This window comes from Nipponia nippon, unplaced genomic scaffold, assembly GCF_047370975.1.
Source record: "Nipponia nippon isolate SJK-2023a ecotype South Korea unplaced genomic scaffold, ASM4737097v1 scaffold_9, whole genome shotgun sequence".
Classification (NCBI taxonomy): Eukaryota; Metazoa; Chordata; class Aves; order Pelecaniformes; family Threskiornithidae; genus Nipponia; species Nipponia nippon.
The window spans coordinates 12,036,946-12,060,787 of record NW_028262413.1 but is presented as its reverse complement, the minus strand read 5'-3'; the positions used below and the strand labels follow the sequence as shown (position 1 = coordinate 12,060,787).

At 41.6% G+C, this 23,842-nt stretch overlaps 1 protein-coding gene across 2 annotated transcripts in view; it reads left to right on the top strand.

Moving 5' to 3' along the window:
• The first annotated feature begins 5,074 nt into the window (after positions 1-5,074).
• CNTN3 (contactin 3) overlaps positions 5,075-23,842 on the top strand; it is a 118,247-nt gene continuing 99,479 nt past the window's right edge. The window contains exon 1 of one of the 2 annotated variants that reach the window (XM_087744029.1): positions 5,075-5,210. The gene's annotated coding sequence lies outside the window, so the exon portion shown is untranslated. Of the gene's footprint in view, positions 5,211-5,595; positions 5,706-23,842 lie in introns of those variants that run through there. The other variant, XM_087744030.1, reaches the window with a different exon arrangement.

The following is a 23,842-nucleotide window of genomic DNA, read 5'->3' as shown; positions in this document are numbered from 1 at the left end:
CCTCTGGGTGTTCACCTCCTCAAAAGTTAGTCTGAGCCCAGGAGGGCAGTCGTTTCTGATCCTGCGAGAGCCCTCATGCCATGTGAGAGCTTCTCAGTGCTCTAAACAAAATGTCTCATTTCTCCAGTAAACTAAGCTGAATTTTTGGTAGAATTAAAACCTCTAATCTAGAAAATGTTCTATATTTAGTAAACTGTTGAACAGTAGATCAGGCAATTTGTCTGAACAAAGGATAGCAGGGGTGGTGGGAATATAATTTTGTATTCAATTCTATTTGATTAGGAAAGTTACACAGCCTGTCATTTAGCTTTTAGGACAGCCATAAAATGTCTTTGCCTTCTGCTGAGTTGCTAGCCAGGCCTCCAGGCATCAGGCTTGTTTCTGCTTAACACTTCAGCTCAAGGTTGCCAGTTAATAGGTAATGATAAGAACCGATCCATTGCATTTTAATAGATATGACAAAATCAGGCAGAAGTACTGCGAAAGTAACTTGATATATAGGGAAGTAATCGTATTTTAATGCCTAGTAGCTGCAGATGTTCAGATTACTGTAATGCTATTAAAATGAGTATCTATTAATACACAAATATTTCAATGACACACAAAAGCAGAGTCAAACAAAAAGCTGAAATAAAAACAAAACTAAAATTGCCTGTTTATTGGAATTAGCCTTCAATCACTTATTCATTTCTAATAGGCAAAAGGCTGTATATCTGAAAATATCATGCTCTCACTCTGTTCTCCCTCCCATAGTTCATAGATTGCTTTTATGCCTCCATCTACCTATATGTGAAATCATTTCACCATTTTAATTTTCTCTCTCTGTGATTTCAAGATATTGTATATCAGTTTGCACTCACTGGGCACTTAACCTTCCTATTATAATTTTCTTTCTGTATCATGCTCTCCAGTACAATTGCACATAATTCACTTTCTTTTATCAGTTTTGTATTAGTCACTGTGGTCTGATCTAGGTCCTGCCTGCATTAAGGAAATTTGCATCCATATAACAACACTGCTGTGGTTATTACACTGGCGTAAACCTTTAATGCATATAGTCTGTGTCAGGGCAAAGTGAGGCTTTCAGCGCTGCAGTTTAATCCAGTCACATAATTAATTTCCTTAATACAGACAGGGCCTCTCATTAGCCTCCCCCTCCCGGTCCTTCCCTCCTGCTGCTCCAAACACCAGTTACACTCTCCATTTATTAGCACAAGCAGGAGCTCATGGAGACAATGAAATGGAAATTTTAAGATGCTGGTGATTTAATTGACCACATTTGATGCCAAAAGAAGTGTTACCATCGACTTCAGTGAAATTGGACTAGACTGTTGCTGGATGCTTCTAAAAAGACTCCTTTTTAACATAATGCCTCCTAGGCCTATGGAGAGCTGGATTATACAAAATAGTGACAAAATATAGATGGCCATGGGCATGAGGAGCATGTCTGATATTGGTGTCAGCGTTGGGAACATCAACGGAGATGACTGTGGGCCAAGAACAAGAGTGAATGCAGCTTATCCCCTGACACCGCCACAACAGGGAGTCTCCCTGTGCTTTGAAGAACTGGCATGCTACTTGTGATATATATATTCAAAATACTATCTAGTTACCACAGTTGACCTCGGTCTTGAAAGAAATGCATAATCTATTAACTGTGCCTGCAGATCAAAGCCTCAGATAAGTTGATATCAATGTTGGCTTAAGGAGAGAAGCATGTCTTAAAAATTAGAAAGATTAAATTTACATTAAACACCTTTAAATAAGATTCCCGTAAGTATTACTGGGAAAAGTAGGTTTTATACTCATTTAACTGCATCCAAAGCATCATATATTTTTTCCATATATTTTTATCATTGACATTATCATGCCTGAAAATGTGATTGGAAAAGGTAGGCTACTATAACCCTTATACATAGAAAGACAGAAAACTAAATTTTCAACTGTTTGGTTTTTGTTTTTGTTTTTGTTTTAATATTCTACTGTCTACTGGCTGTTTCAGATTAATTGATTTATCTACCTCCAAAGAAACTGATAGCAGTGATTGTCAGTGGTAAGACCAGACTAATGGTCTATCGAGTCCCATTGACTATATCCCATTTTGACAATGTCCTAGAGGTCTTTTGCAAAACAAGTTCAATTTAACCTTGAGGTGAGTTAGTTGGTATTCCTGCCAGTGGTAAGAGAAAGTCTTCGAAAGCTAAAGCATCTAGGAGACAAGCGATGATTGATTTTTCTGGAAGAAATTATGGTGGACCTGAGTCTACTTGTTACTGGTGGCTAAATTCCCATCTAAAATTTGAAAAAACAAGGTTTGTCAAAGCAGTCAGTGACAACAGCAGTGCACAAAACTGTTCTATAGGCAATCCATGTGCTGAAAACATGAACGTGGCAAGAAAAATATTACTTGAAAGTAGACATAGCAACCGTGGCAGTTGGCAGAGAGCAGTGAGGGGGGTGTAGTCAATGGGAGCAAGCGCTGAGCTGATAGTTTAGGTCTACACCAGCCGGCATCAGGATGGACAGGGTTAAGTTGGGTCTTCCAACCAAATTATTTAGTAATTGGGAAGTCTGAATATCATATTCATTTACCTGATTGCACCCATGCTCATAAATTAAAGTGGTGTTTTTTTCCACTTTAATCCTAAGGAAGCATTAATTAGATAACACTAGAGTACAAGCATCCCTGTTCTTCTCATACAATTTCTGAGACCTATCGACAGTGATGTTTGAATGACAAGTGGAAATGAAAAAAAATCGTTAAGCTGGAAGTAGCGTGAGACTTGCAATTAAGTTGTTATTATTGAACATGTATATTACAGTAGGTGCAGAAGCTCCAGATGGCAGAAGGGCATCATAGTATCAGGTACTGTGTGAAAACATGTCATCTAACCACAGAGAATTTACCATCTACAGATTGATTACCTTCAGTAAGTGTACGGTGATACTGCATGTTTGCTGTGTTTTCTGAAATGAATACAGGAAAACCACTTACAAACCCACTATTTCTACATGCCTGGGTTGCTTTAAAATAAGTGAGGGAAAGAGTGTTTTTTGTCCCTTTTTACTTCTCATCCCATAGGTTGGAGTCATCTTTTTGACCTCACAACCTCATAAAGTGCCTCTCTGACAAACTTAAAAAACCCTATATCTTTTACAAAGTGTAACTTGAAACCTATGATAGGGATTTGAAGTCCTTGACTTAACTGAAACTGAAAAAATATATTAGTTGGCCAAAGTAGTCAAAATGTGGGGCTGGGCTGGAGGTGACCAAGGACAACAGGGAAGGCAAACTGCAGAATATATTTTCAAAATTTTAACAGCTCCTGTGGTCAGTCAAGCATAAAAATACAGGCTATCCTTCTCATGTTGGTCTTGCAGAGCTAAAGCTAATACTTCCAAGTGGAGAACTGTGCCATAGGTCCATGACCTTGTCAGCTCTCATAAGCCCAAGTGAATCAGGTGTAGCGAATAAGTGAATGGCAGACCTCTGAGGAAGCCAAATCTGCATTTCGGGCTTTGCTCCTGGGTCTGTGCTCCGTCAATGCCCCACAGAGGTGTCTGCAGCCACTGTACTCCTACCTGTGCCAGAGTTTGCTGTAAAACTAAGGCTTGACCCTAGTCCTGTCGTAAGACTTTGTGTAATAGTAACAAAAAGTTAGTATCTTCTAGGCAAAAGCCTAAAGTGGAGTTTTAGAGATGTGATGGAGTTACCATACTGTAATACATCAGCTGAGCTACAGTAACAGCCTGAGTGCACGCTCCTGCTCTGTGCCAAAGCTGAGCTGAACTGTATTAGTATGAATCTCAGTGCTCAGCTCATGAACAGTAACTCATTAAATCACAGTTATTCTATCATCTCTATGAGTCCTATGTGATCACATTCTGCCAATTAAAAATGCATCCTGTTTTTCTGAGATAATTTATTTCTTGACATCCCTTCCTCAGACCAGTGCCACATTTCATTACAGAAGTGACTACATTTCAGTGCTGGACATTCCTTAATTATAGACTCACACATGCATAGAAAAGTAAAGATGGTCTCTTCAGGTCAGGGCTCCTACACTAAGTCTGGGTCAACAGATGCTGTGTCGAGTTTCTACTAGTCCCCAGGGGAGATGCCACCGTTTCCCAGCCAGCACTTTTCAATATTTCACCACAAAAACAGACAGAAAGGGAAACAGAGGTGGCAGCAACTTAAATCTTACTCGTTGAAAAAGCGAACTGTTGTCTTCTTGTCCTTCCTCCTGATGCCTGGAGAGCAATGCATCACCACCCCTGCCCAAGAGTCTCCTGTGCAGCAGAGGAGGACAGTCACCAAGTCCTCCCCTTCTCTTGCAGCAACAGCTTCCCTGTGGCTGCAAAGCCAAATCCATCCTCGGTGTAATTCGTGACTTCCACTGAGGCAGAGCACACTAATGCGCACTTTATTGTAATGTATACTTCCCAGTGCTTTGGGATCCTGAAAGATAATAGAGGTTTCAGGAAACTTATTACTATTTGTTATATAACCTGCTAAAAAAAGGGACTTAGAGGAATTCTGCTCAGCCTTAATTACAGCAACACAGCTATAATACTGTGATCAGCTGGAGCCAGATTCAATAAAATCTCCATCCGGCTCCTGTACAGAGACCTACGTGAACCTGCTTCTTTTCCTGGGCTTCCAGCCCAGAAATTAGATGGAATTTTTATTCAAGCTCTTATGTGTCAACTTTCTTCGTCAACACCAAGCTCGCTCAGCCCAGGCAGGAAGGGGCAGCCCGACACGGCTCCCCCTCGCTGCAGGAGCACATTTTACCCGCTTTTCCCCCTCCCGCCCCAGGTGATTGCTCACGCCGCCCCGGGTAAATTCTAGCGTAGCTTTCCCGGGCTCTCAGGGCAGCAGCCGCCGCCTTCCCCCCCGCTCCCCGCCGCCACCCGCCGGAGCTGCCCCGGCGCCGCCGGATCCCGCGGGACCTGCCCGGCACCGCGGCGGGGCTGGGCTGGGCTGGGCTGGGCTGGGCTCGGCGCGGCCCCTGGGCGGCGGGGGAGCGGGTGGGCGGGAGGCCGGGCTGTGCCCGCCCCGCCCCGCCCCGCCGCCTGAGGCGCGGCGCTCGCCGCTCCAGAAGAAGCGCCGGGCGCTGCGGGAGCTGCAGGATTATTGCGGGTGGCTCCGCGGGAAGGGCTCCGGCGAGGCTCGGTGGCGGCGGCGGGCAGCGGCTCGGCTTGAGGTGGGCAACTTCGGGCAACAAAGTTGGGCTGGGTGCCCGGCGGCAGCCGCCCCCGGGGTCGCGGCTGAGGGGAGCGGTGTGGCGGAGCGCTTCCCGCCGAGCCGCCCGCGCTTGCCCGGCCGCCCTCAGCCCTCCCGCGCCGCTGCCGTCCCTTGGGCTGCTGCGCCCCGTGGTGGGGGGGGGGGGGGCGGGGAGAACCGCGGCCGCCGCCACGCGTGGGGCCGCTTCGTGGGCGCCCAAGTTGGTGGCGCGGCGGGGAGGAGCGGGGCCGGCGGAGCGGGGCTGCGTCCCGAACGCTGCCGGTGGCGAGCGTGAGGGAAGCGGCTCCGGCCGGGATGGCAGCCGGCATCAGCCCGCGGGGGCACGCAGCTGAGGGCTGCGATTTTAAACGCCGCGGAGAGGGGTCCCTGCCCGGCTTGGGTGAGATAGCGGGGGCTGGCGTGCTGCCTCGCTGAACGCCTCTACGGTCCAGTGCAGAAAACGGGGCTCTTCCAGGTAAGGTGCACTACGGGCACTTCGTACGTGCTTCTGCAGCACCGGTGCAAGCACACCGCTGCTGTTCGCCTGATTGATTTCTACTAATTGCATTAGCGAGGCACCTACCTCTCCTTCCCGCGTGCGCGGCAGCGAGCCGCTGCGCGACTTTCCTCCTCCTGATGCGTCTCCTCCTCGGTTGCAAACACTCCACAAAACGGCCTTGGTGCCTCGGCCGCCCTCCCGGGCCGGGAAAGCGCCCGAGGGCGCGGCGGGGAGCGGCGCCGGCCCCTCCGCCGGCAGCGGGTCCGGGCGCTGCGGGCGTCCGGCTGCTCGGCCAAGCGCCGCTGGAAAGCTGAGGGTTTGCATGCTTCCCCCCACCCACCCCCCGAAAATTGTTTTAAGTGAGTCTGGAGTTACTCAGGTTCTAAAGCTGTGCTTCTCTGGCTTTGCTTTTAATTAAGTACTAATCATTGTCTCAGATTCAAGAACGTGAGTATACAAGCTTTTTCTCCTCTCTCTCTGGTGTCGGTGGGAGTGCTAGCCTGCTGGTTTAAAAAAACCAAACCTCACTCCACTCCAGTGAAGGCTTTTTTGAAAAGCTTTTTCTTTCTCCTCTTGAATAACGGCTTTGCTCTTCCTGTGCGTCACTCGGGACTGTTCAGTTCCCACTGAATTCTGACAAAACCAGAACTTTCCCATCAGACAGAGGGGAAAAAGATTGAGCTAGTCACGAAGTTTCAGTGGCATCTCGCTCAGTGTAGTCGGCAGTAACATGGCTGGGCACCGCTGACGGCTCTGCTCTCCCTCTGTTCCTCTAGCTCTCTGCGATAGCCTCTGTGCAGGTTTTGTCTGCTCTGGTGTTTGTTCTTTAACTAGTGATTTGCTTTCTCTTTTGGAACTTTTTTATTTATGATTCATACCTGATTGGGTATGAGCTGCTGATGTCCCCAGTATTGCTGTGTGACCTTCCTGCCAATTAAGTATGGTGCCTGGCTGTGATTAACCTAAATCCAAGCACCATTTTGTTGTACGCATCGGAGAGAGATCCAGCAATAGCCTTGGGTGCTAACTGGTTAGTCATGATTACCTTACTGATGACATTGACACATTCACACACACAATATCAGTAGCATACTGATTTTTAGCTGTCCTCAAAGTGCTTGTTTTATACAAGGGGAAATAATGTCAGTATTTTTATTATGAGTGCAAAAATATAAAAATCAAGACTTAATGAAGGACAAGCAAACTCTCCAAACTATTGACTGCGGTAATTTGCAAGAGAAACTTGAACTATAGCTTAAGCTGCATGCCAAGTTTGTCCAGTGATGTAATTTTTTTTTTTTAAATCTAATGGGAAGTTATGAACAAATTATTAAAATTAATGATGGAAATGCTGAGCTAACTTTTAAGCATTGAAAGTGCATTGCTACTCCATGCGGAATTATTCCAGAAAGTTATTTATTATGCAAGAGTTTCCATAATAATCTAGCAGATGAATTTGTGAAAACATTTGAGGAAAATCGTTTAGTGAACATGTATAATTATTACTAAAAATGCTGCCAACTTGATGTTGGGGCTGCAGTTTAAAGGCGTGTTAATGCCCGGTGATTCTTCCCTGTGCTGTGAGCTCTATATCCTGCTACACAGGCACTTCACTTACTCATCAGGGCACCTACAGGCTTTATAGTATTTTTACTTCTCTGTATTAGTCTTAGTGTTGCCTTGCACTGGGAATGAACTACAGGCTTCCAGCTGAAAGCGTTGGTGTTTTCTGCATACGCTAAAGCAGTAGGAGGTGCCACTCGGGTCTGTGTTGTCAGAGCAGAGGATCTGCAAGTTGGCACTGGCATTTGCTACGGGATTTTTCCAAAGCTGGTTTTGCAGTTGGTTGCTTAATGAATAGAATATCGGGTAGGGGTTGCCTAATTAATCTACAACTTGGTACCTTTTATGTTAAGGGAGGTAATAATACTAGATCTTTTGAGAAAGTCTGCGGGGTTTGGAGCTGCTGCGGAGCAGTGGCAAGCTCTGGCCCTGCACGTAACTCCTGTAGCTCTGGCAGTCATTCAGCTCCAATGCCGGTGACCTTAGTTACGGTCTTGCGCAGAAATCTGTGCACGTATCCAGTTGGCTGCACGCTTTGCAAATCCTTGGGCTTGGGGACTTACGGGTGTGTGAGTTATGGACCTACTGCAACAACTTGCTCTTTAAATTTGTAAAGAGCAAGTCACTGTAGCTACATAGCGATGCCGTATTTTCATGTTACTTTTCTATAATGGTTGTTTTGGAGTTTCCACCCACAAATAAATGTCTCCAGCCACTCATGCAGGGGTGGATGGTTTTGGGTGTTCTTTTTGAGCAAGGCTCACTGTCTTTTGTTTTGTGCCGCATCTTTATGTTCTTGTGGTATTGTAATGGGGAATTTCTGCAAATAGGTTCAATCTTTCCACTTCCTGGAAGAGACTGATTCTTACAGGTGACATAAGCCAATGGTTTTATATGAATGTAAGTGATTGTCAGGGTTTACTTTGATACTAGAAGACACAGATTAACTGCAGTCTGCAAACAAGGTTTTTCACTCATGTGCAACGATGAAAGGTATGGTGGTGTGGTGGTGCTGTCTGAGGAGCCAGCAAGCTCTCAGGGAGGGGGAAGAAGTTATTAGTAATGAGGGGAATGACTGTGGCTGGTGGTGAGTATCCCTCCTGAGTATAAAGACGACTTTGGATGACTTGAGAAATAATTAGAAGATGGGGCTTGATTTACTAGAAAATGGGAGGAAAATGAGGAGTCTGTTCATCTGTAAAGTTACTTTTTGTGTGTATTTGTTTTCATCCTTGGTGCTGACTTTGGCGGCTATGTCTGTCTTGTTCTGATATCAAATATGTAACCTACTTCATATTTGGAAACTAGTGAACACTAGATTATAGTCACCTGAGATGCATGCATGCATTAAAGTTGAACACTACTAAAGTTACAAGTGATGGGAAATGACTTATTCAAGGGACTTCTGTGATGAATGCATTGCTTAAGCTCTTGTTGTACATGAGTGATGTCAAGATGGATTAAATGGCAAGACACTTTGAAATCGACTTTGTTTGAAAGACGTTTAGAAACTTACTGTTTTGGTTCTTCAGAACTGAATGTGCCCCAGAAACTGTCTCTGGAAATGGAGGAGCAGAAGACTTGCTTTGATATTCATGCTCTGAAATGGTTGCTGTCTTGCTGCTATCCTTAATAAAAAAATAGCTGCAGTGACAGTAAGACTTTTCCCAGGTCTTTTTTTGTTGTTGTCTGTGTTGTTTTGTTTTGCAGCTCTACAGCTTGTGTCCCTCAAAGGCAGCTTCTTTCAGCCAAACCAGGGAAAGATCAGTCAGTGATTATCCCAATTAAAAACAATTAAAATGCAGAAACATGAAGTCGATAGAGCTGCAGTCTTCTCTTATGCTAACATCTCCTCCTTTGATTTAGTGAAGCTATTTAGAGTCATAGCCCTAACTTCTCAATGTAGATTTGAATATCCACATTTTATAGTATGTGGTGCAGGAGAATGCATTAGAGGGAAAAAATTAAATAATCGTCAGATTCATGATGATTCTTGATTCATGAATGAACAGATCCATTTTCTCCTAATATAGGAAAGAATTAGGTAAAGGCTTCAGGTTTGCATAAACTGAGAAGTATTTTCCTGTTTCAGTGCTTGAAAGGCCACATTGTTCTTGTGTCCATTGATACAGATGAGAAAGATCAAAGTTGATGGTCTTTAAAATGCAAGTGTATCCAGGAGGGTACTGTTTGGATAACAAAAATGGGAGGGGAAAGCTTTGACTGCAGTCAACTTAAATTTACTATACATAGGTTGGTGGTCCTTTTAATGTTCTAAAACAAAGAAAAGAGGAGCTAATACAGAATGAAGGGAAGTGGCAGTAGTTCAAAAAATCTTATGGATTCTTAGTCTTGTACTTGGTTGAATGAAGGGGGGGGGGGGGGGCTGGTGAAATAATGCAGATAGTTGGTCTTTTTTTGTGTCAAGCCAAAATATGCATGTTGAAATCTGGTCTGAGAAAAGATCAATTAAAATACAGCTCCTAAGGTGTATAGCACTGGCTTTATTTGAAAGAGCAGTTAGTTTTATGCTCTTAAAGTTTCACTTTTTAAAATGTAATAAAGTATAATATTATTCCTTAAAATCAATGATGCTTTCATTTTTGCATAGCTGATGTGGGATTTTTTTTCCCAAACTATAACTTTTAAATGTTTTTCTCTTGAAAAATAGATCTGTTTATCAATGTAAAGAATAATTAACTAGCAAACTTGCTTCATTTCCAGCTGAGTGAAACAGCAGTCAGAGTTACTGAAGCTGCGCTCAGCCCTGAACAATCATGTCTGCAGCCTACTTGTGGTCTCCTGGAGACCCTTACCTAGTGAGAATGGACAGTAGTTGAAACCAGGAGATGCATTTTAGTGTTTCGTTAATCCTGATTGTACACAGGACAAACTCAGTCTGTGTTTGCAGTGTTTGACTGAATCATGAAGCATTTAAAATACGTACTGCAGAGCTACCAATATGGTGAGTTCCCAGAAAATGAGACAAGCAACATGAGGTGTAAAAGACTTTTGAGCAAGTGCTTCAGATAATAGGAAGAGAAAACCAGAGATGACCAGACTTGTCTGGGAGGTTCTTATTGATCAGTCAGTTATTGGGTACTGGAAAATAAAAGAATAAATCTCAGTGTTTTTCCATGAGAGAGTTACACTTCTAACTTGCACTCCAGTGCACCGAACTCGGGCAGATATTTCTTCTAACTGGTTTGCTCTGAGGTACTCTCACAGCAATAGGTTAGACTGTTTTTTTTTTTCTTTAAATATTGGAAATAAGCAAGTTTTTGTCAGAGAGACTAATTCCAGACAGTCAGGCTGACATTTATGGTTATGAAGAGCATGCTTTTGAAATTTAACAGTTGGCTGAATTGTCATTTTTTTTCCTGAGCTGTTATCTGCTTTATTTCTTGTGTCTGGAAGTCTTGTTGCTGAACCCAGACACTGGGGGCGGGGGGGGGGGGGGAACAAACCTCAAAAAAACAACCAACCAACCAAACCCCCCCTAAAAAACAACCAACCCCAAAAAACCAGTGTCTCAACATCAGATCACTTGCTGTGCAATGCTAATATGACTTTAGATGTATATGTATACAGGTGGATGAAGCAACAATGCAAAGATACAGTGGAACTTGTTTTCATTTAAAGGCTCATTCCTTCTGGTGCACTGCTGTGATGGGCAGAGGGCAGGCATGAGGGTCTCTGTAATACAGTGCATGTTATTTACATTTCTGACCTGCAGTTTGATGGGGAAACACATACTATGATGGCAAGAATTTAGTAAGTGTGAGCATGAAGGAGCTCACAAAATCTTTGTGCAAGTGAAATCTGACTTACAAGATGGTGCCACCAACCTCCCTGTCATCCCCGGCGTCTGCATGCTGTTTAATACGTTGCAATGCCAACAGCTAAGGATGGAGCAAGACTCCTATGCTGCACCTCTGTACCCAGGTGTGTGTCTGGTGGTAACAGGTGTGTCTCTGCTTTTCTGATTGTAGCTTATTTGCAGCAAAAGCCTGGAATGATTAAACTGGACCAGCTGTTACAAATTAGTTCCTCCATACTGTGTTTAAATGAACAAAACTAAATGAAGAATTTTTTTACCATAGTAAATCACTTGTGTAGCGCAGTGCTAGGGAAGCTGTGGAGTCGAGACCTGTTCTGCTTCAGTGAGGTCTGGTGGACACAGTCTAAGAAGCACCAGAGGCATTGGGTATGGGCAGGTTTCGTATCTATTACTATAGATCTATTCCTATATGCTGTTTCTTTGGTTTTGACATGTACAGTTGAGGAAGGACACTCTTGTACATTCAATTATAATGGAGAAGTGAGAAATCTTGACTTTTACTGTCGTTTTAAAACAGTAGTTTGAGCTTCATTGAAAATTTATGGTTAAATCTAGCTTACTTTGCCATTTACATTATAATCCAAGCAGTAGTGGGCCACCCTGCATTAATTGTCTTAAAAAATACTCTTCTCCGTATTCCTGTTTCTTGTGTATTGACTCATTTTAAAAAATACCATACTGTTCCTCTAGCTCTGCTGAAATCGCAGCGCCAAGTTTGTCATTTGAGGAGTGTGTTTCAGTTCAGTAGGCCTTGACAATTCTGAAGAGTATTATAGCTCAACATATTTAAGTCTCTTATGAAATTTAAAATATAATAAATTACAGCTGTTTGTAGCTGTAAACCTCTCTTTGGAATAAATTGGTGGGGAAAATCAACTGGTTTTCTACAATCTGACTTAATGTAAAGCATGGCCAGTGTCCCTTTTACTTGTACTGAGGTCAGGACAATCATTTTCAGCGTATTGCACTACTTGACTACATAAGGAGCAATCCTGTCTAATCCAATCCAGAGCAGGTCAGTAAATGATAAATTTTGTTTAGCTTGCAAGCATACTGATTTTCACAGTTCATTTACAGAAGAATCCTGCATCTCTGCATTTGAAGACGCTCCATTTGTTGAATTTGGTGTCTCTTAGCATTCCCAGTAAAATATGCAAGATGAAAAATACTATTTTAATGGCATATTATTGTGGAGATATTTTTACATAGAGAAACTAGGAAATTGGACTCATGGTTGATGCAGAAACCATCATTTGCTCTTACTGAAAAGAATCAAATGTTTTGATTTCATCCTGGCTTCTTAAGGCTTATTGTAGTCACCTGGATGAGTGTTTGTCCTGCTGGTCGAGGAAAGTCTGTTTCTAAAACCATGAAAACAGTCTTTCTTTGCTACCACCCAACCACTTACTGGTGCCCTCACTGAGAGGGGTGCAAGCATCAGGGTGAGCTTGATGCTTATTAGATGCTGGAGCAGGTAGTAACCCTTGGTGGTCCTGATCCTGTAGGTGCAGGGTAGTAACACTTGCCTGCATGGTGGGACTGTGCATTGGTAGAACATAAATATGCAGAATTACATGCAGATTTTATGACTCATGACTAAAAAATGTCAGCATTTACTGTGATGACTCTTTATTTAAATGGCAACTTTTTTGGTGCTTGCTGCTGCAAGTGTAGTGCAGGTCATTGTATGTGCAAAGTTGAGGTTATGAGTGGGAGGAAAGCTCTCTTCAGCATCCTGGGTTATTTAACATCTCAGCCAAGCGTGTTGATGTAGGTTGTAAGTGACAATAAAAAGAAAAGGCTGTATATGCATGTATGTTCTACTAGGGTAATTTATAAAGCAGAGCATAGGTTGATAACACTTCTGCTAGGTCACTGCTTCACCACCAGTACCTCTTTCCCACTTAAGTGTGTTATGCTCTGGGAACATGCTGCTAGACAATTAAATAATAACAGTAAAATGTTTGTAGCACTTGGTTTTTTAAAAACAAATCCTCTAAAGAAACCTAGCACAGTGATCAAGAGGTATTAGCATATACGCTATCACATATCTGCATACACTTTTGAGTCTTTCCTTTCCCTTATCAAGATTAGTAGAAGACCCTTTACATTCTTACCTTTAGCATTTCAAATCTGAGCATCCAAATGCTATGGAAAATAATGTTGAACACTAACTCAGTCTTTCAAAAGTGTTAAGGAAAAAATACATTTCTCTTTCAGGTTATTCTGTTGAGTTTTCTGTCTGCAGTTAAATATTTTTGTTGCAGGAAATTATATTGTTCATTGCAATAAGACAGACCAGAGGGTGTGTTTTAATAATTCTAAATAATTGCTGCAATCGATATACAATTTTAAAACAGCAGGATTTATAAATGTAATGGTATGAGTAGTGTAGTATAATGATTATATAGGTAATTATTGCATATTATTGAAATACTGGAGGTTTGAAGCTGTGACTTCCCCCCCCCCCCTCCCCTCCTGGCATTTCTGCAGTTATGGGAAAGAGCTGTGTTAAGTAAGGATCTTCCCAAACTCCTGTTGGCAGTGGTTGTTTCCTTGACCATATGTTTCTGTTTGGAAGCTTGTGGTTAGCTGGTGAGGAGGACTTCTCTGAGCTGTGATGTAGTTCAAACCCCGGAGTAGGTGCTTAGCGGTGATGCCAGGAAGAAACTTCACTTCTACAGGTGGGGCAGGATGTTGGGGCTGTAATGGGAGCATTTCTCTCTTGCTATAAAGCAATTAAATCACATTATGCAGTTTCTTGTTGTTGCTTACCTAGCAGAAAATAGGGCTTTCTTAAAACAGCTTCATTAGAGGTCAGTACAATATTAACTATTAGCATTTATCGAGGTGGTGGAACAGGACTTTGTTCCAACAGTTCTTTGGCCATTAAGTCCCTCCATCCACTGTTCTCCATCCCATCTCCTTTAAAATTTGTTCACTTTGAATACTCAAGGAGGTGATAGTTGCAGAGAAACCAGAAATGTATTAGAAGGAACAGCTGGTGCTCTTCATTTCTTCTCCTGCTGCCAATCATGGCTGGTGAGAAGGGCAAATCAAGGGCATGGCCACAGAAAGGAGGCTGTTCCAGTGAAGGCTGACCTTCACTGCAGCCTTTTGACTGCCCTGAACACCTAGAATGATGCAGAAGGAGCCTGTTGCCAATCCAGCATGGCGGTGGGATGCCCTATTTCAAGCCATATGCTCGAATCTGGAATTGAGATTGGAGGGAAGGAGCAGAACCAAGTTCAAGCTGGAATCAGCCTTTTAATCTTTATGGCTTGGGGGGTTCTTTTGTTGTTAAACTTTCTTTTTTTACAATGGAGTATATGCCTGAATAATTGGTAGGCCACTGTTTCCATTTTGAATTACAAGGGCACATTATTATAAATACTTGTCCCTGAAAAATGTGTGAAACTACTAAACACTAATAATTTCTCTGTCGTGTTGATCTGCACTGAATTTAAGGTTCATTTTGTTGGTCCATACAGTGAAACTGTTAATGGTATCAGTTAAATTTCCTTTTAACCTTGGGATTTAAGAATGTATTGCCTTAGAGTTGTTAAAAGGCAAGCTTTGCATTGAAAACGTTTGTGCTGTGTCACAGGGGAATATATTTAAACATGGATTGATTGAAGCTAGAACGAGAGTAGCCTTGCCACCTTTGAAAGATGCCTGTTAAGTAAGCCCTAGTTTTGAGCATTGGTACTGCCTTCTGGACCATTCAGGTCTGCATCTGGCTTTTTAGGAAAACTCCTAATGTTTTTGTACATGAATTGGCATTCATTATACACTAGTGCTGGCTCCAACTCTTTCCTTTCCATCTGTCCTAATTTTTGCTTGTGTTGACTAAACACATCAAGTGTGGTTTTTTGACTGTGCAGATAAATTTATGAAAGTGAATATCTACTTTGAGTAGTCTAGGTGGAAAGGATAGATTTTGTAACTTTTCTCTCCTCTCTTTTGTATGAGGGTGCATATAAATATGTGAATTGAATCATATCTTAGCATAACGGCTTGCAAAGAGTTATGGGTGTAATTTCTTCAGAGTTTCTAAGTGCTTTCATGTAGCTGTCTTTCCAATGAAGCTGAAGCCACAAGATACAGGGAATTGAAGCTTTCCCCGAGACCACAGATCAAGCCAGTAGGTGAATATTAATAATAGATTCTTTTCCAAACATGCTTTCTTATGTTTGGATCTTATGAACTGGACACTGTATATAGTGGTTTAAATCAATGGCAAATGCTGCTGAGCCATCCCTCCAGAAAGTTCAGTGGAAACCCCATTGAAGGCTGTTAGTAGTAAGTTGATCAACTTACAGCAGAAGAAAGGGAATCAACAGCTAAGTTAAGAGACTCCTAACTTGATTTTTTTTTATGTTTGTTCTCCTATTCATGAGCAGAAATACTTGCCTTGTAACCTATGTGTGGATTAATTGATAGATAAAAGGTTAAATTTTATGGAAGCTCTGCTAAAAGTTATGCAGAGTATTATGTGTGTGCTTGATTGTGTCTTTCCTTGTTTTTTCTTCTGTGGCCAACATCTTTTTAGTTTCTGTAATTGGAAAATGCTAAAAGTTAAAGGTGACGAGTCAGATATTTTGGCATCTTCAGGGAGACAATTTGCAAAGTATCCCAGTCTAGCTCTTCGGGTAGATACATGTTGAATGGAGAGGATGACTGCCTACTCCTCTAAGTTTGAGGTATGACTGGGGTAATATTTGCTGTTCCTTAAAAATGAGATCCTGAATATTCAAGTTGAACTGATGTGGGAGTGAGTACCAGTGAATGGAAATGGGGGAGAAATCTGTGTCGCTGTGTTTATGAATGAAGTAAATGCTTAAAAGATGAGACAGATGAGCAAATATTGAGCAAATATGAAGAACTAAATACTTAGAATCCCTTTAAATGTTGAGTACTGAAATATGCAGAGATGTTGGCAATGTGCAAATTGGCTGTATAGGGTTGGTAAATGTTTATGTTGTGGTCTATGTAATGCTACTTATGGGAGATTACTTCAAACACATTAAGATTTCCTACAATGATGACTGTGAATTTTTAACCCTTGTAAAAGAACTGACATGTAGCTCACAAACTTTGCAAAGAGCTGTTGGGATTGTTGTTTCATCTCTGCAGATGGGGAGACTTGGAGAGGTGAAGGAAGGTGCTGATGATCAGTGGTGTAGTTGGGGTGTTGTAAATTCCTGAGGTTTGCTGCAACTTGTCACCTGTCCTGCCTCCCAGGAGAACATCGGGGGGGAAATGCTGTATTAATTAGTCTTGTGATTATGAGTTGGTATCTGTAGGCAGAACAGGGACCACTACAGCACTTCATTTTAGTGCCGCCTCTCCTACCCTCTTTCCCAAGAGCCTCTTATCCTCTGGCCAGACAGGTCTAGTCACTCGTCAGGATATCTGCACTTCCCTATGGATGGAGGAGGAGCTGAGGAGGGTGGCCAGGAGAGGCTCTTGAGCCTCGTCCAAGGGAGAGGTGTGACATGATGCTGGGCCTCTCTGCTGAACCATCTTCTGGCATTTTTCTTTTTTTTCTTTCCTTTTTTTGATGAAGCCTGAGAACATTAAAATGGAGAAGCGTGTGATTTTTTTTTCACTTAAAGTGAATTGATTTGTTTGTTTTATCTGTTGTGTAACCTGATTTAAAACAGACAAACATAAACCCTCTTCCCTGTTGAAGCTGGTTTAGTTTATCAGCCATATGGTATACTGGATTTTTAATGTATCAGTTTCTAGCTCTCACATTTTATCTTTAGGATTTTTCTTACCTCTTTTTCCATTAAATTCTGAAGCAAGCTGCTGAGGTCAGGAGGTTGTAGATGATGCCCCATATTAAAATGGGGAGGGGGAAGAGTTTACAGTAGCAATGAGAGTTTTACCTAAAAGTTTGCAGAATTCATTAGTTGTGGTGGAAAATAAGCATTGCTACATGTGTCTTGGAGTTTTTGCCACTTCCAAGCAATGCACAAGTTTAAGTCTCCTTTATGTGCAGTCATTGGTTTACATGATAAAAAGCAAAGCTAAAGCTTGCAGAAGAGAAGGAGGATAAACAAAACTAATTTAGCAGCCAGGAAGGAAGGAAATATAGTTAAGAATAGAGGTAATTTATTTAAATTGTTTAATCCCTTCTAGGTTTGAAAGATTTTTGGGATAATGAATAAAAACTTAGAGATGCCTAAGTGACTTAGCTGTTTCTGAGCTATAATCCTTGAGTTAAGGGAGACGTACAGAGGATCAAGTCACCTATCCCCTTAATAACCCTGTAATTTAGCCTGCATCAGCTCTTTGACTTTGTTCATTGCAGGTCTGACAAATGGCTGTGCTGGCATCACCGAAGGACTGAATAAGGCGAGGGTACAGGCTAAATCAGCATTGCTGCTGAAAAAGCATCTGTGTAACTGAACCCTCAAATTTCGAAGTGATTAAGTCTTTTGGGGGAAAACCAAAACTCGAGTTACTAAGTTTTATTGTACTTCATGTGAGGTCTTCAACTCTGCAGTCCCTAGCATCTGTTTGAGCATTTAAGCGTACGTTTTTAGCAACACGCGCCTCCCCTGGATAAAGATTTATTGATTCTACAGGATGTTCTAGGTACTCATTAGGTTTGTGCGCACATCATTAGTGGCATATGAAAAGCCTCTATTTGTATACTGAACTTTTTACACTGGAGAAAATACATGTTTGTTCTTGTAGGCTAAAGATCTCATCATTCATACAGAAAGATGTATCTGTTTACTTGACCAGATGGTTCCCTGTTAAAACTGGTAGAAGGTGGCTGGCTAAATTTGTGATGAAAACTTTTTTTCTTCCATTAGGGTTGGGTTGGGTGACAGTTTACCTGGACCAGTGCTGGAGCTTGCAGAAGCTGTGGAGCCCAGTGCCCCTGTACGCAGCCCTGATGAGCTCTCTTGCCATCATCACCCAGCTGCAATGGAAGTGCACTTTAAGTGTCTTTTTTCTTCTTCACAAGATAAAAGGCGGCAGCTGCTCATGTGTAACGCTTCTCCCATTCTTGGACATTTGCTTACTCAAGAGTAGAAAATAGACAAACAAGTAAGAGTTAGCTGTTGTCCCAGAAGTAGCTAAATTAATGTAAACAGGAGTTATTTTCTTCTTCTCCCCCTGCTTTTGAGGGTCAGCCTTCTCACACAGCGCTATTCCTCTTGCTGCTTGTCTTGCATCTTTCCTGTTCTAAAAATTCTGTTGAAATTATAGTGGAGAAAGTGATGAAGCGTTACACAAAACTGGAAAACGATTTGTGGAATCAAATACAATTACTGAAGTAGTTGTATGTATATGGTAGTTTTCCTTTTATATGTTTAGCTTAATCTGTTTCTAGATCTCACAGTTTATCAATTTCTCACTATAATTGTTTTAACTATTGGATTTTTAATCTTACGTTTCCTATCTTTGCTGTTGTATTGCTAAAGAAAATAAAAATCTGTATGGCTCTGGTAAAGAGCTATGTTTCTAATGCTCTAAAAGCTGTTATTCAGTCTATTTGAGCATCCTTTTTTCCTTGATAAGCTTAAAATGCAAACAGGTGTTCTGTCTAACCATGCTATTCTTCTGTGACTGTTACATGAAGAACAAGTAGGGTTTCCTTCCCTCTTCTCCTTTGGAGAATAACAACAGATCATGGGTTTTCCTTGGCATTTTGTTGTGTAGTAAGTTCTTCCCTGCCACGTAACTGTGGTTCGCACACCAAACTCTAGATACTAGAAAGTTCCAGTATTTCATCAGGTGCACTTGTAGACCAGAAAGTCCTTCTGCAGATCTGTCCTTCTACAAAACAGTTGAAATAAGTGAATCTTCATCAAGAAACACGCCATCCTCTCCAAAAGCACAGCCCTCAGGAGCCCCTGATTGGAGTCCCAGCCTCTCTGAGAACCAGCGCCTGTGCATCCTCTGTGGTGAGTGCCATACCCTGACCGGGTGTTTGCACCACTGTTGTGTTTCCTCTGGAAGTGGTGATGGTGGCACTTGGTGTCTCTCCATAAGGCACTGGGGTCCAGAAAAGGATCATGGACTTCTACCTCAGCTTTTTCCATGCTTTCTTTAACAACTTCCAAGGGGAGCAGGGTGTCTCTTTCATGTTCATTATTCATGCAAGTCCCAGCTTTGATGCAACTTAATCAAGACTGGTTGTAAGACTTTAAGCTTTTGACCTTGTCCCTATCCTGTCCCAAGAATATTCTTGACTAGATCCATTGTGGGTTGATTGGTTTATTTTCAGATGAAAAATCCTAACAACTTATCGTAAGTCTGTTTTCTGACTAGAATAACTGCAGTATTTATACTCATCTCTACAAGTATTTCCAGATGACTGCAAAGCAGCTTCTTTGTAGTCAGGTTCCACTTAGAAACTGTGAAACAATCTCCTGCTTATACTGCCAAAGCTCAGAAGCTGGGCTTACTATGCAGATGTCTCATGTCATGCAAGGGAAACATCAAGGTAAAACAAGGATGGCACTTACCTCCTCTACTGAACTGTACTTAGCTTTTAGTGGGCAGGTGTTTTTTTGGAGGGCTTAGGTTTTTTTGGCGTCTTTCATTGGTAAGGGGGCAGAATGACAGTACTCAAGAGGCATCTGTCCCATGTGTAACTTAACTTGAAAACTGTTTTGATATCACTTGCTGAATGTACTCCAGAGTTAAGAAAGTTGCATAAGCTTCTTATGTGAAGCTAAGCGGCTTAAAGAAGTTGCAAAGCTCCACTACCTTGTGCTTCCTGCTGTTGAGCTATTTTAACAGTCTCTTCCCCCAGCATCTGAACATCCTAACGTTACAGATTTCGATCACTTGCATAGTTAACTTGCCTGTATGTTATCCTGAAAGAACAAAAAGCTCCCAGACCTTTCACACAGTTGCAATGTAAAAAAAAAAAAGAATCAGTAAAACGTGTGAAATTGATAGAAAACAGTAGTAAGGTTTGGCGAGATTAAACCTGAAATTTTCTCCAGTCTGCTCTCATTCTCAGATGGACTCTCGATTGCTTAACGCAAAGTAGGCATGAGTTCTGGTCTGGGTTGTTTGATCCCCTTAACTCGCATCAGGTTTCCGCTACCTTTTGGGGAACCTCGGACACTGTTGTGGTAGAAGTTTCCAGCTGCTCCCTGAAGCTTTTTACACTATACTGTGAAAAGAATTACAAGTAAGCCTCAAACATATAAATTCCTACTAACATAGGCATGCTTTCCCTTTTCTGTCCAAGGATGCTTTCTTTCCAGCAGATAACAGTCTACAGTGACTTTTTTTTTTAAGAGAACCAGGCTTGGAATTTGTAGTTGATGCGTACAACATCATCCGGAAGGAGAAAATCACATTTTTTCTCTGCAGGTATCTTAGCAAAATAAGCAGAAGAAAATAATCTCCTTTATCCTTATGACCCTTTACAATACTGTAACAAAGGGAATCTTCTCCCAGCCCTTGGTCCCCTGCAGCAGGGAGGGAAGAATCAGTATCTCTACCTTATTTTCAGAAAACTTTAAAGTCCTTCAGTCTGGGGAGTAAGCACTGTAGACAGTTAACTGTTTGCAATTCTAATTTAAATTTCCTCAAATTCTAAATCTGTAAGGATCTACATTTTTTCCTTTCCGAAAGACTCTGCAACTTGTCCAATAAGCCTAATTAAGGTGGTAATGAATATATCATTCTCGGATTAACCTATCCCTATACTTTCTGGGAACTAGCTAAATGGCACATTGAAAAGAAGTTGTTTGAGATACGAACAGGCATTGCAACAGAGCTGATTTTTTTGTTTGTTTGCACAAAAGAAATGTTAATGTTGCAGTGATGCAACACATTTACATTTTATATATGTGAAATTTAACCCATAATGGACTTACGGAAATACACCTGGGGGGTAGAAAAGTGCTAGTGTATATTTTTCTTCTCTTTTTGTCCCTAACCAGGTCAGGTTTTGCTTTGGCACCAGAAATAACAATGAATTTTTTCCCAGTCATCTTAGAACTGCCTTTTGCTATCACTTACTGTCAAAGTCTGAGTTATGCAAAGTTACACTCAATATTTGGGTGGGTATTCTGAGCAAATAGCCAACCCCAGTTACCTGGAGGAGGGTGCAACAAGCCTGATGGGGTCTGTGTCTCTACAGCTGCTGCTCCACGGAGCTGGTTCCTACCTCTGCCTCTGGCAACTCCAAGCTGTGTCCTGCGGTGCTGGCTTCAGCCCCTGTTTACTTTACAAATGCAGGAAACTATAATTCTGGGCATGCTTGTTATTTGTGTTATTTATCTGGTTCCTTTGCAAATCCTCCTGAGTCCTGAGTGATGTATTATTCTGATAAATTCCACAAGTTTTCTCTGCATTGTGTGGAGGACTTCTAAAAAATACAGCCCTTCTTTGCTTCACTGGGATATATTTTTACATACCTTGGACTTTTCTAACTAAAAGATGCTGGTACTTCTACAAACAAAATCCCAGCGAGGCTTTATCATCAATTAACAGAGTTCTCTTATGGTATTCTTCCTCTCCACTCTATGTAAAATATATGTAGATCTTTCACATTCCAATAATGTTAATTAGAAGTCTTGAAAGCCCCCCTTAATATTAGGCTTTGAAAAAATATTACTTCCTGGATTCATTGTGTGTGGTCAGGTGAATTTAATGGCCTTGTTAGTCAAAAAAGGCTCCAAAAGCCTTTGAAGAATTAAAATTACTTTTTATGACTTAAAAACAGGCATTGTAGGCACAGCTTCAAGTACTCTTGTACAAGGTTTTTCATAGATGAGTTTATACTTTTGTATTCTTGCTTTAATGATACCACTTAAAACCAGGCATAATATGTTCTTTAAGGCTCTGTTTCAGCATAAGTTCCAATTTTCACCTTCCCTTTTCTGTACAATGAAGGATGCAGAGGTGTCGCAAGTATTTTAGTAATTGCAGCGTCTTTCATGCCCTGTGTCATAGATCTGACTATTCAGATTTCATATTCAGCTTAGAATAACTTTTCCCTGTGAGGAAGAGTAAGAACTCATCTAATATATGTCGTGAGACACACATGTACCCATTCTTCATAGGGATTTTTTTTCCTCTTGATGAGGGTAACTCCAGAAAAATGTGATGCAGAAGATCTTGATTTCTGTAGGAACATTTGGTAAGTGCTAAGGGATGCTCCCCTAGGTCTTACAGGATTAGAAAAAAGAATTCAGTAGGACTGTCCAGGAGGCTTTGCTCCTTTGGCTATAGCACAGGAAAATACACGTTCTGGTGTCTTCTGGCCCTTTCCTTCCTTTCCTGGCTCAAAACACAGGTATGTTGTTAAACTATATAAACAGTTTCCACTCAGTGCTTTAAATAAAAGGTGGTAGTGAATCTTGCTAAAGGGAGTAGAGCAGCTTGACTGCTTGTAGCCCACTGCAGAAGGGGTGAGCTTTCTGGTTCAGTGGGTTTATTGGTTCTTAAAGAACTATGAATTTTGGTTAAGGTCATTTCTGGAAAAGCGCTTACTCTTGGTCTGCAGTACATGATTAATAGTGAGAGCAACACCAAGCGCATTAAGACATGAAGTGAACCTTGGAGATGCAAAAGATAAACAGCGACTTCTGGGGTCTGGGGCTTGTTGCTGCTTTCCTGTTAGGCACAGTGGAAAAGAATTTTTCTCTGAGGAAAAGGTGAAGTGGTATTTGGGAAGTGGAGTGTTTTGGTTAGCGAAGATCTAAACGTAGGTTTTGTGAAGCTGTATTTCAGATTTGCTTTGTTGCCATGAATGATTTCAGAACAATACTATGATTACTATTAGGATGAAATAAAGCACCTGAACCTCAAAAATTAAATTCAGGTTTGTTTCTGCATCCCTTTCCCTGGTGCAAACTCCAAGCGCTTTCTCTGTATGACTCTTCTGCAGGTTTGTTTTCCTGCCAGGGCATTTTGTATCGAGCTACTCTTAATACTTTACAAACCAATTAACCTCCCTCTGCATCTTTATTTTCCTTCCATGGTTTTCAAATATCTATCAGACAGATTTCCTAATTTGAATTTAGTTCCTAAGTCAAGAAATTGATTTTTCAGTGCTTTAGATATTCTTAGGTTCATCGCCACTGAATGTTATCTCGGTGTACCTCTCTGCTCCTTCCAGTTTTCTTGGTTGTTTTTTGTTTGTGGTTTTTTTTTTTGGCAAGCGTGTCAAACTTACCCAGCAAAGCCAATGTAGTCTTTATCACATCTAGCCTTGTACTGATACTTAAGGAGATCTTGCTAAGTAATTTAAACACTGCTTTTTGTCAAGCCTTTTTTTTTTTTAGTAACCTGAAAGTGAGGCCTCATTACATGGGAAGGATAAAAGAGGTGTTTCACAGTGGTTTGGCTAACAAGTCTAGTACTTTTTGCTGCTTTTTGTGGCCGTAGATCAACTATGGTTGCATGCGTTAGTCTTGGGGTAGACCCTAACATTCCTCTTTTAGTATCAATGGAAGAAAACTCAGTTGAAATTTAACCTCTAGTATTCTGCTTTTTTTTCAAGTTATGGTCTTAGGCTGAGACTTGGTTTACTGCCTGGAGACATGAATAACAAGGCTATCCAAATAACAATTATAATCTCTAAATTATGCAAAACTGAGATTACCTGTCATTTCATTGTTCGTCATGTCTTCTCCTTTCCCTTTACTTTCCATCATAGGGGTCTGAGTACTGTCCTCTTCCAGTGGTGAGTTAACAAAGCAAGCGTGTATCTAAA